Source organism: Spermophilus citellus (genome assembly GCF_964194105.1).
Source record: "Spermophilus citellus genome assembly, chromosome: X".
Classification (NCBI taxonomy): Eukaryota; Metazoa; Chordata; class Mammalia; order Rodentia; family Sciuridae; genus Spermophilus; species Spermophilus citellus.
The window spans coordinates 98,957,821-98,976,432 of NC_138190.1; the positions used below are offsets into that span (position 1 = coordinate 98,957,821).

General features: G+C 34.5%; 2 pseudogenes across 2 annotated transcripts in view; one reads left to right on the plus strand and one right to left on the minus strand.

The window, feature by feature from the left end:
- Nucleotides 1-1,695: 1,695 nt before the first annotated feature.
- LOC308639497 (RB1-inducible coiled-coil protein 1-like) lies at nt 1,696-6,971 on the minus strand (annotated as a pseudogene). The gene is made up of 5 exons: nt 6,288-6,971; nt 4,666-6,081; nt 3,147-4,456; nt 3,010-3,020; nt 1,696-2,865 (listed from the first exon to the last, which is right to left on the minus strand). The product of its transcript is annotated as an RB1-inducible coiled-coil protein 1-like (transcript).
- Nucleotides 6,972-7,111: 140 nt separating this feature from the next.
- LOC308639498 (coiled-coil domain-containing protein 62-like) overlaps nt 7,112-18,612 on the plus strand; it is a 107,518-nt pseudogene continuing 96,017 nt past the window's right edge. The window contains exon 1 of the transcript in view: nt 7,112-7,202. The product of the transcript in view is annotated as a coiled-coil domain-containing protein 62-like (transcript). The remainder of the gene's footprint in view (nt 7,203-18,612) is intronic.

An 18,612-nucleotide genomic window follows, 5' to 3' on the forward strand; every position in this document is an offset into this window, starting at 1 on the left:
TAAATAACTTTACTCAATGGCAACAACTCTGAAGGTATAGTTTAAACAGTTCTCTTCTACATAACACTGTTTTACCATGTTACACAGTATATAATTTAAAAAAATCATAATAAACATGTTTCTTTCTAATGTGATAAAGAAAAAATTTTCACACTTCCAACAATCACTCAAATATATTAAAAATGTACAGTTCTTTAAAAAGCACAAACATTTACAGGTTCAAATCTTTATCATTTTAAATTTTATAGGTCTTTTATAATACATTATTTTGTTATTTACATAAACTCTAAATGGTTAAAATATAATGAATATATTTTTCTTAAACTCAACCATGAATTATTATTTCATCAAGTGATTATTCTAAATAGTCAAAAGTTTTGGGAAGGTTTGAGTGTTGCCTTCAAAAATGTCAATGTAGCAGACCCCTTTCTTTAGAAACCACATGACTTGCCTGTTGAAAGTGTTTGTGAAGATTGCTGATTACATATGGCTGATCTTAAAATCCGTCAAATTACAAAATTCTTTCTTGTTCTTGAAACATCAAATGACATTTTAAAAATTAAAGAATTTGTTTAGTAATCTACTGAGGCAAACTCAAAATTATGATTATCTGCATGTAGTAACACCACTATTTAAATAGTTTTGAAGAATTTATACATTTTATAAAGAATGTGTTAAAGAGTGCAAGTATTTGGATATTACAAAAGGACAAATGCTGGTAATAAGAACTAACATTTAACATTTAAGTTCAAGCTAATATATATTTAACAGGCACTTAATATGGTTAATCATAAGCCATGATGCACAGGGTATGCCCTTTGAGATAATGAACAGTTTGGTCTGCATTTCTAGAGTTTTCTGGGTAAAACAAAACAAAACTGTTGCAGTAATTCACTCACACGTCAGCATGAGAAAGAAAGAAGAAGCAAAGATAGCAAAGCAGCAGCAGAAAAAAAAAAAGCCCTTTATTGTATACAAGCAATCTTTTTATAGTATTGTGAACAAAGAAGGCAGCCTTCCAACAGCAATAAATCAGGTCTTTCAGCTAATTAAACATAGCATACAGAAGTTTTACTTTCTAATCAGAAGTGGCCCGCTTCTCATGGCTAATCTACTCTCGGCCTGGAGCATGCCGAGCTCTGCTCTTGTTAAGAACAGATAATACAATTTTTCTCAGGGCTCTCCTAGCCCACTTGGCAGAACATCTCGTTTGCAGGCAAGTCCTCCCAAGGACAGCAGACACCTAGTTTTCAAGCATGTCCGCTCTTACCTATCTACCTTGACAGAATATCCCATTTGGAGGCAGACTCCATCAAGGACAGTAATAGTAATGCAGTCACATCTGATTCTCTACACAAAACAAAATTAAACCATTTAAAATCAGCCATGTGGTTTGATGAATTTATTATTCCTAAAATATAGCCAATTTTATAGTAAATGATGCACACCAATGAAGTGTATTATCACAATGACTCTCTTTTTTTTAACCTTTATTTTATTTTTACATGGTGCTGAGGATTGAACCCACTGCCTCATGCATGCTAGGCCAACCCTCTACCACTGAGCCACAACCATAGATCCATGATGACTCTCGTATATAAAAATTGCCTGCTGTTTTTGGAGTGATTCATGGATTAATGAGCACTATAGGACAATTTAGGAAATGTCACAGAAAGTTGTAATTTCTTTAATAAGCTATACTTTCTTCTTCCATTACACAGTTTTTACTCTGTAAAACTTTGTCCCTGAAGGAATTTTAAATTTGTTTTGTGCCTTTCTGACTTGACAGTATTACTTTTCCAAGTACCCAGGGTTTTCTAGATGCACCAATTCACCCATGCCTGGTTTGAGATCCAAGGCAGTTAAAGTCTCTGAATGCATAAAATATAAAGTAGGACTAAAAATAAATAATACATAATTGTCATGACGTTCTACTAGGATGGTTAATACAAAATCTCCCATATGAACATCTTAAATGACTATAATTTCAGAATGCCTTGAAGATCCTGAAGACATACTTTGTGACATCAATCTTTAATTCAACTGCTTATTTTCTTCCTCCTTCAACAGCAGTATTCATTTTAACAGCATTATCTTCTATTTCTCTTCAGACAGCATAGGGACATTTTCTTGGACAGATATCATGCTCATCTCTGTTGCTGAATCCACTTCTCCTTCAACTGTTATTTCCGTGGTCATTCTTTCTGTTTTACCTAGGAGTTCAGGGGCTCCAGCTCCATAAAGTTCTGGGGCTTTTACAAAAGCTGAAGGAACAAAACTGCTACTATACAACATACTGACTTCTCCTTCAAGCTTTTCCTAGTTTCCTCAAGCAAACTAGCTTGACATTCAGATAGTGACTCTATCAAATCTTTGTCTCATTCTTGTTGTTGCACTTTAGTTTTTGACTTATTACTAAGATCATGTATTATGTTTTATTTTCTCAAGTTAAAACAGTATTCAAGTTGATTTGTGGTTGAATAAAGATGTTAGAATATTTTGCATTTCTTCATTCTTTCTCTTTTCTTGCTCTTCAAGTTATTCTAGAAACTTAACTTTTTTTCTATTTGAAGCCTTTCTTGAAGTTCAGCAACTAAGCTTGAAGAATCTTTCCTGGTACAATAAATAGCAGGACTTTGGGCTATTTTATTCTCAAAATATTTAAATTTTTCTAATAACTCTTTCTCAATAATGTCTTATCCAATTTAGATTCTTTAAGGGTAGCCTGAATAGCTTCATCCTTTTCCACAATTAAGCATGTTAATTTTACTGTTCTCTGTCCTGTTCATAGCTCAAGACTAATCTCTACGTGTCTTTCTCATAATTCTGGATAATAGTTTTATATTTCTCTTCTTATTGGGTGATTTTTTCCATCTTTTTTTCCTCAACATCACTCAAGGGGCTGAGGCTGTATTTCAGGGGCAAAACATTTACCTAGACCATATGAGGCACTGGATTCAGTAGTTAGCACCACATTTAAAAAATAGAATAAATAAACAAAATGCAGGCATGCTCTCCATCTACAAATAAAAGAAAAAAAAATATAAAAGAGTACTCAATTTTGAGTCCAATTTACTCTATAGTTCTACTATTTGTTCTTTTAAGTTATTTTTTCTTTTTTTTTTCTATTTCAAATGTTTGGTGACGCAAAGATGTTACTTTGACTAATTTGGCTTTAAGAATATTATATTCTTCTTCCTGTCTTCTAATTAAATCTAAAGTTCACTGATCTTTAACAATTATCATTAAAGTTCTTAGTTATTCTAAGTCCACCTGGTAATTTTAATTATTATCTTGAATATTTTGGTTTAGTTTACTTATTTCTGTTTTCAAATTTTCTGTCTCCTGTTCAAGGAGAGATTTCAAAGTCTCCTTCTGCTGCATTCTACTTTCTTCCAGTAAAATTTTTATCTCATCAGTTTCTGTTTCTTTCTGTGCAAGTTCAACTTCTAACTTGTATTTTTTGTCTGACAAATCAAAAACTTGAGTTTTAATTCTTGCAGTTGTTGTTCTTTTTCCTGGATAATCATGACATGAAACTCTTGTATCAGATCAATTCTTTGTTGACTTTCTTGTTTCTGTTTCTCCAAAGAAACTTGGTGGTCTGTCATAACTTTCTGAAATTCCAGCCTGACATGCAGCATGTCCTTTAATTATTTCAGGTGACTTTGTTCTAAGCACTAAAGTTCTACCCTAAATAACTGTATCTTCTCATCATTTTAAAACATGGAGCATTTTTAATTGTTCTAATACCAACTCTTGTGGCTGCTTCAGCTCTCTAATTTCACAGTTTTGAGTGTAGATTATATTTTCCATCTCCAACAACTTCTAATCCTTTTCATTCTGTAGGCAGATGACAGCTTCTTTTTCATGTGTAACCAAAGCAAATTTATTGTATTGATTTTGTAAAACCTCCTCAAGGCATACTAGGTCTCCTTTAATTTTTTTAATTTTTGTTTTATTTTCTTCACTTTCCTTTATTAGTGCATCAAGTTCACCTTCATTTTCAATTTTAAAAGAATATAGTTTTTTGATATTTTTCTAGTGTTATATCCAGGGAGCATTTTACTTTTTCATTAATGTTTCTTATTTCCAATGCTGTACATTTTAAAGAATTTGAGAAGTCACTCTGTTATTTTTGTACAAATGTTCTCAAGTGGGAAAGGTTTTCCTTGGTGGTTTGTATACTGAAATGAGAGTCTTAAGCAACAACTCCACATTTTTCCAGTTGAACATTCAGAGAAGCATGATCTCCAAAATCCTCTTTACCACATACATTTGTAACCTGCATACATCTACTATCAATTGCATTGATAATTGATGAATAAAGTGATTCCACAATCACATCTGGAATTAGTGGATTACTTATAAGATTAAGGGAGAATAAATTTTCTTCATTCACAAACTCATTCACAGCAGACATAGAATCTGATTCAGGGCTTTTTGCTAATGAATCCTAGTCTAAACAAACTTGTTGAGGGGCTGGAGATGTGGCTCAAGTGATAGCCGCGCTCGTCTGCCATGCGTGTGGCCCGGGTTCGATCCTCAGCACCACAAACAAACAAAGATGTTGTGTCTGCCGAATACTAAAAAATAAATATTTAAAAAATTCTCTCTCTCTCTTTCTCTCTGCCTCTCTCTCTCTCTCTTTAAAAAAAAAGAAACTTGTTGAATAGTTTGTTCTATATTTGGATGGGGGGATAGTTTCAAATCATGTCTATGTGCATCAGTGCTTTCTCAAGATGATTCTTCCAAGGGACATATGGCAGAACATAAGGGGTCCTGAGTAGAGGAGTAGATTTCGGTGAGGTTTAGTTACAATACCTGTTGCACTTTCTATTCATGGGGAAGAAGTGGACTATGGGCATGCCTGACTCACCAATGCCTTTTGTTCATTCAATAGAACTGTAATGGTCTGGGACATTTCATTCAAACGTTGTGCTGCCTTTACCAAATTATGAAGGGGAAGTACATAGTGGTACAGAGATTCAAAGTCAAAAAGTAAAGGGAGCCTGAGGAATGTTTGAACTCCTGAGAGACAAAATGAGTGTAGAAACTGTAAATCTTTTAATGAAATATCTGGAAGTTCATAGTCAAACTTTTCAGGCTTCTGAGTACAACAGAAAAGGGACCAGGAGTCCAGGCTCCAAAACAGATGGTTCTTAAAAAAGACTTCCTAAGTAATTTCCCAAAGGATTCACTTTTAGATTTTTCTCCGTCATACAATCACTTCCCATCTTTGAATAAGGCACCAGTCCACTCCCTGTAGTGTTTAAAGATCATTTTTCTCCTTACAACCTCAACAACAGCTAAGCAGTACATCTGAGGAAATGTACTAAGACCTTTAACATTTCTGACTCCTAACAGCTCTATTACAAGGCAGAGAAAGCTTGTAATTTCTCTTCATCTTGATCGGCAAGCAGCATCACAAAGCGATACAACTTTAGTCAGACATGTAGATTATTTGCTATTTTTTGTTTGCAGTGGTACACTTCTGCTTAATAACCTACAGTTTTCTATGATTTTGCAACATAATCTTCAAATGTTTTGCATGATTCAGGCACAAATAAGGTGATAAAATGAATCTTTCAAGTTTTCAGCTCTCATCTGATTAGTGAAAATCCATGAGTGAGGTTTTTCTGTTCATTCACCATCTAGGAATCATCTGATCCAGAGCATACAAAGGATTTTTAAGCACTTAAACGGCTTTCATATTCTGATTATTATGTTTGGCAATAGTTTGATGGCATTATACTATTAATGTTCAAGTAATCTTTTATAAATCCTTCTCACAGAATCAAATCACTTCCTGACCAAGAATTCTACATCGTTAGGTCTCTCTTAAATATTTATGCAGTCTAACAAAGAAAATTTTAAGGAAAAAAAGGCACTTCACCATCTTTAGCATCTACTGAAGTTTTGTCTTACTGGACAGTACTTTGACAAAATTCCCTAATTTCTTTGCCAGTTTCATCATTTGTGGTTCATCTGGAGCTACATGTTCCACTGACTCATGAGATGAAGTTAGTTGTGCTAGGCATATCAGGAGAAAGTACCAGTTCAGTGGATCTTTTTCTGAGTCTTCATTTTCTTTTTTTTTCTTTTTTTTTTTTAGAGAGTGAGAGAGGAGGGGGAGAGAGAGAGAGAGAGAGAGAGAATTTTTAATATTTATTTTTTAGTTCTCGGCGGACACAACATCTTTGTTTGTATGTGGTGCTGAGGATCGAACCCGGGCCGCACGCACACCAGGCGAGCGCACCACCGCTTGAGCCACATCCCCAGCCCCTGAGTCTTCATTTTCATTTAAAGAATCCGGTCTTCCCAAACATTCTATGTCTGGTTTGAAATTCCAACAGTGGAATCTTGGCCATTACTGAAACCACAGTTGCTAAATGAGTAAGTTTTACCTTGATGACTTTTATGGATTACAGTTACTTTGAATAAATACTTTCAAACTTGAAAAATAGCTTTTGGTATGAATTTGAACAGTCTTCCCTATTGGTCATGATTGTAGCCCAGCCTTGGTGCTGAAGACTTTCACCATAGTTAAGACTCTCACACAAAAAGAAAGTTTATTGGCAAATTCATATATTCCCACTGCAAGGTGTGCCCTTGAAGCAACAGTGTGAAAAACTGCAGGTATCATAAGAGACTCTTCAACTTTTATTTCCATGTCATTTTTGTTGTTATTGTTGAAAAGGTTGTTTTAAGAATAGCAGCTGCATGATAACATAAAACTAGTTCTTTATTAAAAAGAAAAAAAGGATTTTTGTCTGTCTCCAGTGGTGTAGGTACACACTCTTCAATCTGAAGCCATGTATTCTCTTCCATTGATTACAAGAACTGACACTTAACAGCAATCTTTATTTGCTTTGAATATCATGTTTAAGGTCTGCCACAGTTTGTACTGCATGTTTAGTGTCAAATGTTAGAGTAGTTCCAGTATTAACTATAAACACATATAACTTCATCATGATTTGACTCCGTGAGCTTGCACCTCACCCTCTAATATGATTCTAACAGTCACTGTGAAAAGCACTAGCACTCTCCCTAAACAGATTAAAAGTGGCTTATGTTTGCCTTGCTTGATATTGGCAACTGAACAACATTAATGGTTAAACTCAAAGAACCAGCAGCACCTTCTGCTCCTTCTGTGGCATCAGCGCAACAAGCAGCCCCAGGCACTATCTTGGTGGCAGCTAGTAACAGCCTATTCCACACTGCCAACTGACACAACTGCTGATGTCCTGTCAACACCCCCCCCACTGTGGCCCTGAACTACCAGAAAAAGAAGGGGTCAGGACAGCAAAGGATGTGGTCAGGTCCCTAAGCTCTGGCTATAGGGCCTGGAGTGAGGTGGGCACAAGTCAGAGGGCAGCAGCCTAGGGGCCTGGTAGACTGAGGGAATCGGAAGGAGCTCTGAGGGTTTGGTAGGACAGCAGAAACAGCCAAAGCTGGGCTTGTTATTATCTACTCTTCCAACCTCTTACAAACTTTTCTTAAATAAATGCATAATTTTCAATCAGTTGTTTGTCTCTTTGGGACGTATGTAAACTCTTTAAACTTCAATTGAGACCCTTGATTGATTTGAATACATGTAATGTCTTTCTTGGTAACATCGGAAACATCTCTTTAAAATGTGAATATGAAGGAGGATGGCCCCCTCATTTTCCTGTGTTATGGGAATATAATCTAGATGTTTGGTATGCTCAAATTCGGGACCCCCAAAGACCACCAGAGACCCAAGACCGATGTAAGCAGCAAAGAGGTGTTTATTGCGAGCTAGCTTGGTCCTCCGCGCACACACACAGCAACTGGTGATGCTGAGAGGCCCCGAGCCCAGGGTTTACAGCAGTTTTATACATTCTTTGGAGAGGGCAGGGACTTCACATACATCATAGCAAATCATCACACACCTCGGGGAAAATCAAATAACAACTCTAAAACATGATTAGCACATTCACTGGCAGGAACAAGTTGGGTAGGGGTGATTGGTCAGTACAAAAGGGGTATTCATTTGAACTGATTGGTTTGAGCCAAAAGGGGTGTATGTGCTGAACTACATGGTTTCCCAACTTATCAACCACCATAAACCACTGGCATCCCAGGTATTTCCCTGTCTCATGCTAATTGATGGCTGCTAGGGGGTTGCTATGGATCCCCACCTAGCCTGACTGAGTCAGGGACACCTGGCGCAGCAGATCTCTCCTGTTATTTGTAGATAAACAACTCAGCAGGGTGGGAATGTGCCTAGGAGTGCTCTGTGGGTTTTTCCAAGGACAAAGGCCATGTCCCTTCCTTGGACAGGCTTTGCTCTGAGGTAGAGGCTGGTTTTTCATTTACTCCAAATTATAACTTAAAAGAAGTTTTATATTTTTGCACAAAGACAACATATAACATATATGTAATATATGTGTAATGCATTGTATCAACCTGGTTATGTTAAATTGTGAAATTTTCCTCTTGTCTTCCCTTAAAGGAATTATTGACTGTGCACCATGTTTTGGCTTTATGCTTTTCCAGTAATACAACTGTTTTATTATTTCTACTTTTATGGAGAGTATTTATGGGTTGGCAGTATATTTAAAAAAAATAAATTCCACTGAGCATAGAGACACATGTCTCTATTACTAGGTACTCAGAAAGCTGAGGCAAGATGACCTCAAGCTCTATGGCCAGCCTGGGCAACTAAGGGGGACTATGTCTGAAAATAAAATAAAAAGGGTTGGAGTGTATCTCAGTGGTAGAATATTTGCCTAGTATGTGCAAAGATTGTTTCAATCCCTCAAACTAAAAAAAAAAAAAAAATCTTTAATATAGGAAAACAATCTGTCCAAAATTTGGAGAGATGGGATAGACTGGAGAGACATAGCCAACATCTGTATAATTAGAGAAATCCTGTTGAAACCAAAATCTGGTAGAACCACTTACATAATAGTTTTTTAGAGAGAGAGAGAGAGAGAGAGAGAGTTTTAATATTTATTTATTTTTTTTTAGTTTTCAATGGACACAACATCTTTATTTTATTTTTATGTGGTGCTGAGGATCGAATACAGCGCCATTCGCATGCCAGGCGAGTGTTCTACCTCTTGAGCCACATCCCCAGCCCCATAATAATTTTGTTGTTTCTGAAAGCTAAGTGTACTCTACTGTAAGCATGAGATAATCTTGTAGCATATGGTTTGTGAGGTTCCTACATTTTTGTTGGCTATAGTAGCAAGAACCTCAATATGTTCTAAAAATGAAAAATGAAAAAAAAGGTATTGTCATGACTCTTTAACTGGGATATAAAGAATACAGTTATGAAATATATCATATGCTTCTCAATATCACAGGTCTACTTTTCTTCTCTTGAAGGAAGGGGTTTTCCCCTTAAAAATAAGAAAAAAGAAATAAAAATATAAAGAAATAAAAGACACTAATTGGTGAAAATCACAGCAAAAACGAAAAGATATATAAAGCATGAGAATGACAGCAAAAGTGGCACAAAAGCAAACTTTTGTTTCTTGAAAAATCAATAAGATTGATGAATCTGAAGTCCTTTTATATAAAAGGGAGAGAGGGCAAAATCATTCTATATCCAGAATGAAACAAGGAACAATATCACTAAATACACAGATTTTGAAAAATTAGAAGCTTTGTGTGATCATAAACTGAATGCCTTTAAATTTGATAACTTGGATGAAAATGAAAAAATTTCTTCTAAGACACAAATTATCAACTGTCATGCAAGTAGTTGACCTGACTAGACTATCTATTAAACATTGTATCATTTTTTAAAAAATGTATAAATAATTAATAATCTTCCATATTTAAAAACAAGATCTACATGGTTACACTAGTGAGTCCTGACAAACTTTTAAGGAAGAAATAATACCAACCACATTAATCTCTTCCAAAAAATCAAAACAGATGAAAAATTTCCTAACAAGGCTAGCATTACCAAAGTACTAAAGCCAGATAAAGATTTCACAAGAATTGGAAATTACAGAATAAACTGTTTCATGACCACAAATTTTGCCATTTATTTCACTATTGTTTTCTACAGGGATTACATATCATTTTGTTCCTCAATACTACTGTCTTCTTTGGGGATTAGTTGAATGTTTTTGTAAAAGGTTTTGATATGCTTCTCATTTTATTTCATATATCTTGTCTACATGTTTTATTTTTGTTACCAGGGGATCACTTTTAATATCTTAAAGTTTTAAAACCTAATTTGAATTTGTGCTAAATTCAATAGTGTATAAAAACTATGCTTCTATACCCTTCTATTCTTCTTTTTACTGTTAGTGGTGGCAAGAAATGATTTCACTTCCTTTGGATATATACCTAGTAGAAGAATTGCTGGGCCACATTGTAGTTCATTTTTGTTGTTGTTGTTGTTGTTTTAAGGAAATTAGAAAAATAATATTTTTACTAATGACTCAACTAATTAATATCCATTCCAAAACTGTAATAACAATCATATAATTCATATAGAACCAAAAAAAGACCAAGAATAGCCAAAATAATACTGAATAAACCCAGCAAATCTGGAGGCATCATCATACCTAATTTCAGATATACCACATACCATAGAGCTATAGTATCAACTGTAGCAGGCAAAAATATTCAAGAGAATATCTTGCATAGTAAAAAGTCACTTCTCTCTTACTGGGGCCAACATTCCATCTTTCTCTTTCAAGAATTTGAACAAAATATGTCTGTTGTGAATCTGAGTTTTTCAAATTTGGACATAACTTAGATTCTCAAATTCATAGAAATTTCCCTCTCATAAAACTTGGGAAAATGCCAGCCATTATTTCCTCAAATGTTTTTGTTCCTTTGTTTCTCTCAATATCTTTCTGGCAGTCTCATATATGCAAGACTGCTTGATGGTGACTACATATCCTTTAGGTTCTGTTAATATATTTTCATTTTATTGTACTTTCATTGTACTTTCTCTCTGTACTCTATTTTCCTCAGATACGATGATTTTAATTGTTTGATTTTCATATTCACTGATTCATCTTGTTGTTTATGTCTGCTTTTTAACCTTTGTATGTTATTTTTTTTTCATTCTAGTTAGTATATTTTTCAGCTTGGGAATTTCTTTTTAGTTCTTTTTCCATAATTTCTCTTTATTGATATTTTAATTTTGTTTCTATAGAATTTTCTTATATTTTTGCATGTCTTTTTGTTAATAATATTTTATTGTTTTTAATTGAAAAATAATAATTTTATATATTTATGTGGTACAGTGTGATGTGTTAATACATGCATAGTGCATAATAATTAAGTCACATTATTAGTGTATCTTTCATCCTCTATACATTTTTTTTGGAAAAATCTTCAAAATTCTGTTATCTATTTGGAAACATTCAATTCAACATTATTAAGAATAATCTCCCTATTGTGAAATACTCTTCATAAATAACAATGTTTTGTACCTATTAACCAATATCTCCTTGTGGGTTCCCTCATATTTCACTCCACAGTCTCTGGCAAATGCTCTTCTACTTACAACTTTTATGAGAACAACTTATTCAGATATCTTATATGAATAATATAATGTATTTCATATGATGTTTATCTTTCTATTCCTGAGTTATTTTTTTTTTCTTCAGGTTCATCTATATTGCCATACGTGACAGTGTTTCACCTTTTGAGTATTAAATAGTATCCCATAGTGTACACCATACCTTGACTATTATGAAAAGTGATGGAAGAAGCACAGAGGCTCAGATATGTTTTTAACATGGTGATTTTATTTTGTTTGAACATATTGCCCATGTCCCATGTGGGCAAGGGATTCAGTTCTTCTCCAGTGGGATGGACTGGCTGAGAAATAAAAGTTAAGAAAAGTAGTACTAGGAAATAACCTAGTACTACTAGAACATAGAAAAGAAATTCAGAGCTGGGGCAGCAACAGGCCAAGCTAACCAGATGGGTCCAGCTTCTAAAAAGAAGGGAGCCTGCACTTGCTTTATTTATATTGGAATACATCAAAGAGTTTCTATAGAAAGTTCTTCACCAAAACAGGATAAAGATGGGGGTAGGTAGGCTGCTTAACTCTTAATGGGTAACACCCATCTCCAGTGCTATGAGGGAGCCTTTGGCAGAGCTGAGGAGGAGTTCACTTGAAAAGGGAAATCTTGATAGCAGGTATTGTCATTATAAATTCCCAGTTACCAGATCTACCCCCTCACTAGCTTCAGTGATGAAATATCCTCACATATTTCATGGGTGGCTTACCATACATATAAACAGTAGTTGGATTTCTGGGTCACAAAGAAGTTATATTATCAATATTTCGATAAACTTCCATTCTGTTTTACTTAGTGATTATACTAATTTATATTTCTACTAGCAATGTATGAGTTCCTTTTTCTCTACAGCATTATTTCCTAATTTTCTCCTTGTTGACAATAGTCATTCTAACTGATATAAGGTCATATCTTATTGTGACTTTGATTTAAATTCCCCTAATATTAATGATGTGAAGCATTTGTTCATATACCTGATGGTCATGTATGTGTCTTCTTTTGAGAATTTTTTTTTCAGATCATTTTCCCACTTCTAATTGGTTTAGTGGAAATTTTATTTTACATTCAGTTGTTCGAGTTTCATATATATTCTCTTTATTAATTCTTTGCTGGATATATCTTGCAAACACTTTTCTCTCATGTTGGTTGTCTCTTGACTTTGTTGACTGTTTTGTTTTGATTTTCTGCATGAAATTTTTTTTAAAATTGATACAATCTTATCTGCATATATTTCAGTTACCTGTGTTTTGGGGGAATCTTAGTCAAAAATACTTTGCCCGAACAAATTTTATGAAGCATGGAACTATTACAAACACTTTTTTCTGCATATGCAAAAATATGCTATTTGTTCAGTTAATTTGCCCATGTTTTTCTTTAGTGGCCTGATTATCTGCATCACAGTTTTAAGAAGTATCTTTTAAATAATTTAATATCTGGGCATTTATCAGGTATATTTTAAATTTTATTGTCTTCCTGTGAATGGGATATTTTGGTTTTGGTATTGAAAATTTTAATTTGAATATTAAAATGTGGTGATTTTAGAAATAAGGAAAAGTCCCTACCTCAGAATTTTCAGAGTTCTGGGGTCATAACGTGCATCTATGCTGGGAATCAGCCTGAGGCTTTTGGACATTTTTTTCTCAGCCTATGTCTTTCCTTGACTCCTTTGTAAATTTCCCCCAAAAAAATATACATGGTTGTTTATGAATGTACAGAAAGCAGGTGTGACTTCTATATATATTGAAGTTTAATTGTCAGTAGGCTTAGATGCAATGGCAGTCTATCTTCATGTTCACACTTTTGCCATCAGAAACATGAAACTATAAACAAAACATAGAAAGCCAATTTCTGAAAGAAAAGGAACTTATTGACCACCCTGACTTTAACAAGTTGTGCAAGAAACATACGTAAATAAATGCACCATATGCTTGGGTGTTAGGGGATGGGCAACTGTCACCAAAATGACAGATAAAGTGAAGAAAGCTGCAATTTACTAGTTAAGCTGTTCAAAAAAGACTGCAGGCATTATAATACCATCAAAATTCCAAAATAAATAATTTTAGTAGGAAACACTTGTAAATTTTTTTTTATAGGTGGAGAGGTAGAGTTCCTATGTTTTCTCCTTTGTCATTTTTCCTGATGTCACTATAAATCTAACATGAAGGAATTTTAGGGATGTGAAAAAACTCTGTGTGATACTTTATGTTCAATTACCTGTATAATTATATATTTGGCAAAATACATAGAATATATCACATCTAGAATGAAAATTGATGTGAAACATAGACTTTAGTTAAAAATAATATATAATAAATTCTAAATTATAATAAATTTACTATGTTAATTCAATATATCAATTACAAGGGAAATCAGAGGCAGAAGGAAGATATAGTTTAAGAGAAACCTTTGTAATTTTTGCTCAAATTTTCCATGAATCTGAACAAAGATGTTAATGGTGACTTTGTTTATTAATGGTAAAAACTGAAAACATCTGAGATGTTCTTCAGCAGGTTAAGAAAAAAAATTCTATTATATATTAATAAGATGGAATACTATACCTCAATAAAAAATAAATGAGTTACAAGCCACATTAAGATGTGGATGAACACTTAAAATTCATACTGCTATGTGAAAGAACCCAACCTCCAAACACAACATATGATGTGATGATATTTACAATATTCTCAATATAGTAAAAATGTCATGATGGTAAATAGATTTCTTCCAGATGCTTGGAATGGATTGCCCTGTATGAGCAATTAAACAGAGTGTTTTTAATGCAGTGAAACTACTTCCTAATTTAATTATGATTACATGTTACTATTTAGATATTAAATTCCATAAAACTGTAAAGAGTGACCTTAAACTTTAAGTATGCACATTTTACCTATTTAAAAGGGAAGAAGATCATATAATTTTGTCAGAATGTACAATGCTCTGAACTGCTTTGCTCCATAACATTCCTGTGCCATGATTTTCTGCCTTGCTTAGGGTTCTGAGAAATGGAGTTGGCCACCTCTGGACTGAAACCTCCGGACCCATGAGCCCCCATATAATCTTTTCTTCCTTTAACTGTTCTTGTTAGGTCTTTGGTAAGAGTGGCAAAAAAAAAAAAAAGAACTGACTAGAATAGTTTCAGATAAACGAGGAGAGTAAATTCAATGAACTATGTAGTAGTGGATGAAAGTTGCAGTAATTAGTATGAACTCTTATCTAACTTAATATAGAGATACATAAGTATTTCTAGATATACACAAGTATATGCAGAGTAGGATATATCCATGTATTTCCCAGCTCTGTTCCCTGAGGAAAACTGAAAGCAATTACCCCTTCTTTAGCAATGAGGATATCTAACCCAGTTTAATATTTCAACCATTCTCCAGTATAAAGGAATATGACTTCATAGAAAAACTGGTGCTTGCCATACAAAAACAAAAATTTTAGAAGATAAGCCTTCAGCCTTTTCAGTACCAAAATGACTGCCAGAAAAAAAAATTAAACTAAATTACTAAAAATATATTGAAGGGTCACAGGAGCCAACTGAATGAGACCCTTTTTTAAAGTTTGAACAATTTGACCAACAAAAAATGGATTTTGAGTACTATGCAAATAATAAATAAATATTTGTGGTTTGTGTCATATAAACAAACAGTATCATTAAATGAGGAGAATGCATAAATGTCCCATACAGGAAAACTTTAAATAATTTATTTAATTTTTCCATACTTCTAAAGGTAAACCCAATTCTCTACTTTTTAAGTGTTGGCTGTACCTAGTGAATTTCTTGCAAATCATACAGTATAAAAATGCAGAAATAAGAATAAATTAAAAGTAGAGTAATCTAGCAAACAGTACTTTAAACCAAGTGATCAAGATTAACATCGAGGACCACTCTACAGAATGCCTGCAAGTAGTGCTCAAAGTCTGGGTCATTATCTTAGTCCATTTGTACTATTATAACATAATAACACACAGTTCTTATTTTTTACAGAACAGAAATTTGGTTTTTTCAGAGTTCAGGAGAATGGAAAGTTCAAGATAAATACACTGCTGGCAGTTTTGGTGATCTGGTGGGAATATTTTAAACTTCCAAGGTTGTACCTTACTTGGGGAAGGGGAGAGTGATATGTCCTCACATTGTGGCCCAAAATAGAAGGATATATATATCCTTCACACACACACACACACACACACACACACACACACACACACACAGGCAAGTATACATACTCACATAAAAAACCTAACGTATTTATAAATGTTATAATTATTATGCTATATGAAATAAACCAAACTCAGAAAATCAAAGACAGAATGATTTTCTCATATGTTGAAGCTAAAGAGAGGCGGGAAAATAACTTAAAAAGGAGATCTCACAAAAATAGAAGGGAAACTAATAGAGAAATGGGTGGAAGGAGGTATGCATGGAAAAATAGTGGGTTTTGAAATCTACCAAATTATATGTTAATGTATGAACCTACTACAATGAATTCCACATCTAATATATATGTATTATATATATATATATATATATATATATATATAATTATAATGCAATGAAGTAATGATAATAATAATAACAGTAATAATAGAAGTGGGATCAGAAGGATAGGGCAAGTGGATCAGCAGGCATAAGGAGGGATGGAGTAGGAGTGGTACTGAGAAATTAGATCAAATTTTGTCATGTGAATATATGCATATGGCCAAGAAGATCCCACATATCTGTGTAATTATAATGTGTCAATAAAAAAAATATTTTAAAAAGGGAAGAAAAGTAGTTTGCAGAGAGACAATAGGAAAGATCCCTTAAGGGCAACTCAGGAATCAGAAAGACTATACCCATGGCAGATTCACAGATGTAAAAGTGAAACTCCTTTATGATGAGACTCTGGGCACCCTGCTCAAATAGGATGGTCAAAGTAAGTTGCTTCCCAGGACTCCTTTCACCATCATCTAATACCCAGGCACTCAGAGGTCACTGACGCTATGGTCCAAAGGGGTCCAGTTACTGCTTAAACTGAGAAAAGACTTGGTATTGTTCACCTGATGAATTCTTCAGGAATTCTGGATACTGAACTCAAGGGGTCATAGAGGCTAAAACTGAGATTTCAAAGGAAGGCATCAGAGTCTCTGCAATGTGTAAAAGGTTTGAAATCCTTGCGGACAGCCTCTAAAGATAAATGCATATAACTGTGAGAAGGAAGCTGAAGATGAAGTGGAGGTACCAATTTGGAAAGCAGTATGGAGATTCCTGGGAAAGCTGAGAATGGAACCACCATTTGACCCAGCTATTGCCCTTCTCGGACTATTCCCTGAAGAACTTAAAAGAGCGTACTACAGGGATACTGCCACATCGATGTTCATAGCAGCACAATTCACAATAGCTAAACTGTGGAACCAACCCAGATGCCCTTCAATAGATGAATAGATAAAAAGAATGTGGCATTTATACACCATGGAGTATTGCGCAGAACTAAAAAATGACAAAATCATGGAATTTGCAGGGAAATGGATGGCACTAGAGCAGATTATGCTTAGTGAAGCTAGCCAATCCCTAAAAACAAATACCAAATGTCTTCTTTGATATAATGAGAACAACTATGAACAGAGCAGGGAGGAAGAGCAGGAAGAAAAGATTAACATTAAACAGAGACATGAGATGGGAGGGAAAGGGAGAGAAAAGGGAAATTGCATGGAAATGAAGGGAGACCCTTATTGCTATACAAAATTACATATAAGAGGTTGTGAGGGGAATGGGAAAATAAACAAGGAGAGAAATGAATTACAGTAGATGGGGTAGAGAGAGAAGATGGGAGGGGAGGGGAGGGGGCATAGTAGAGGATAGGAAAGGCAGCAGAATACAACAGTTACTAATGGGGCATTATGTAAAATTGTGGATGTGTAACCGATGTGATTCTGCAATCTGCATTTGGGGTAAAAATTGGGAGTTCATAACCCAGATGAATCTAATGTATGAAATATGATATGTCAAGAGCTTTGTAATGTTGTGAACAACCAATAAAAAAATTATAAAAAGAGAAAAAGAGAAAAAAATAAAAAAAATTTAAAAAAGATGAAGTGGAGACCCCTAGGATTAAGAGATGTGGAATACCTGTTCTGGAAAGATACTTGATATGGATAGAGCCAGCCTAAGAAAGAGGCCATGTGGGCTATTGCTTGCTGTTCCAAAGTGGTGGTATTGCCTGAGTTCTTTGGAGCTCATGTTTGCCCCAAAGGTCGTATGTGGAGCTACAGGGCTTTTTGGTCCAGCTGGGCATCTGTTTTTCTTTGGTTCTATCCCTTCATTCTATGATCTTATTTCCCCCCTTCCCAATGACAATGTTTATTCTATGCCATTATATATTAGAAGAATGCAACTCATTCTTTGAGTTTTTACAGGGGCTCACAGCCAGTTGTTTGGCTCGATTCTTGGATGAGACTTTGGACTTGGACTTTTGAAAAGTATTGTAACTATGAAGACTATGGGGTCTCTTGGAGATGGACTGAATGCATTTCAATTTGTGAGATATACATGAACTTTTGCAGACTATAAGTGGAATATTATGGTTTGGATGTGAAGTGTTCCTTCAAAAAAGTCTTGTAAGATAGTGTAAGACTTTTCAGAGGTAATACAATTAGATTATCAATGCTGTGATCAAGTCAGTGGATTAATCCATTTGATTAATTATTTGAAAGGACTTCTCTACTAGGTGATGACTGTAGCAGACACATTGTGACTAGAAGAAGTAGGTCACTAAAGATATGCCTTTGAGATTTTTATTTTTTCCCTACTCCCTTGCTTTCTTTCTGCTTCCTGGCAGCCCTGAGCTAAGCTGTTTTCTCTGCTATGTCCTTCTGCCTTGATGTTTTCTGCCTCACTTCCTTCCAGAAAAATAGAAGTGGTTGACGATGGTGTTAAACTCTTAAACTGTGATCTCAAAGTAGAATTTTCCTTCCTCCTCTATGTTGTTCTTTACAGGTATTTTGGTCACAACAAAACAAATCTGACACACCTATTAATTGTGACAAGTGTATCATGCAAATATAAGATGTTAAAAATAGATACCCCGGCTAAGAAATAAAA